The sequence below is a fragment of the Pteropus alecto genome, unplaced genomic scaffold (assembly GCF_000325575.1).
Source record: "Pteropus alecto unplaced genomic scaffold, ASM32557v1 scaffold42, whole genome shotgun sequence".
In the NCBI taxonomy this organism is placed as follows: Eukaryota; Metazoa; Chordata; class Mammalia; order Chiroptera; family Pteropodidae; genus Pteropus; species Pteropus alecto.
Genome location: NW_006434825.1, coordinates 13,412,498 through 13,413,767, shown reverse-complemented (window position 1 = coordinate 13,413,767; position 1,270 = coordinate 13,412,498). Strand labels below are relative to the sequence as shown.

The 1,270-nt window shown below is 38.7% G+C and overlaps 1 pseudogene; it reads left to right on the top strand.

The window, feature by feature from the left end:
* Window positions 1-113: 113 nt before the first annotated feature.
* LOC112478147 lies at window positions 114-672 on the top strand (annotated as a pseudogene).
* Window positions 673-1,270: the final 598 nt, after the last annotated feature.

Below are 1,270 nucleotides of genomic sequence, written 5' to 3'. Positions count from 1 at the left end.
CCTGAAAGGATGGGCAGGTAACAAATATTTGAAGAACTAATGGCTGAAATTTTTCAAATTTGATGAAAACTATAAGCCCTTTTGTGGGCGGTGGTGAGAATGGAAAGAATATCATGAAAGCTTCAGGCACATTGCAAGAGTACAAGGCAGTGGGGCTTTGCCTGCTCATTCCCAAACGCCACTCACCAATCCTCTACTACCACATGCAAATGTTTGCACCTAAACATGTTGTCACAAAGTCCTGCTTCTGGTATTTTGTGTCTCCACTGAAGAAGTCTTCAGTCTACAATGTAGTAGTGTCTACAATAATTAAGCAATCTCTCTAGCGGGGATCTGGCTACAATGCAGCTCCCACAGTGGCACCAACATGTACCAGGTATACCAGGATCTGACCACTGTGGGCACTGTCACCCAGTGCTATCACGATATCGGAGCCCAGCACCATGCCTGGGTCTGCTCGATGTAGATCATGAAGGTGAAAGAGATCATGGCCAACGACTGCTGCCTACAGTGCACAAACAGTTTCACAACTCTAAATTCAAGTTCCTGCTGCCGCACTGAGTCCTGCACTGCCAGCACAAGTCAAGCTTCACCACCCAAAGGCCCAACATCTTCTCTTTGATGCAGAACCCTTTCCTACGCCCAGGTTTCAAGAAGTTCAATGAACCCTAAGCACAAAATACATGAAGAAAACTAAGATACATGATAATCAAATTGCTTAAAATCAGTGATAAAGGAAAAAAAAGGGAAAACAGCTGGGGGGTGGGAAAAGAGATATGTTATACACAGAGAAATAAAGATAAAGACAACAGCTTATATTGGTAACAATATAAGCTAAGAAATAGTGTAACAAACTCTTTAAAGTACTGATTGGAAGGGGGAAAAAAAAAGTGAAAATAGATAGAAAAATGAATATGAAATAAAGACCTTATCCAGACATCAAAAATTGGAAAAATTAATCACCATCAAAGGACTTGCAGTAAAAGAAATGGTAAAGTGCCTCAAACAGAATGAAAATGATACCAGAAGGAAACCCAAATGTACACAAAGGAAGAAAGAGCATTGGAAATAGATAATACAAAGGTAAATATAAAGAAGTCTTCTTAATTTAACTCTCTGTAAGATAACTGTCTGTTTAAAGCAAAAATAATAGCAATGTATTATAGGAGCTTTAACATATGTGAATATAAAATGTATGGAAATAGCTTAAAGGCCAAGAGAAAGGAGAAATGAAAGAATTCTATTGTAAGGTTCTTATACAATGAGTGGA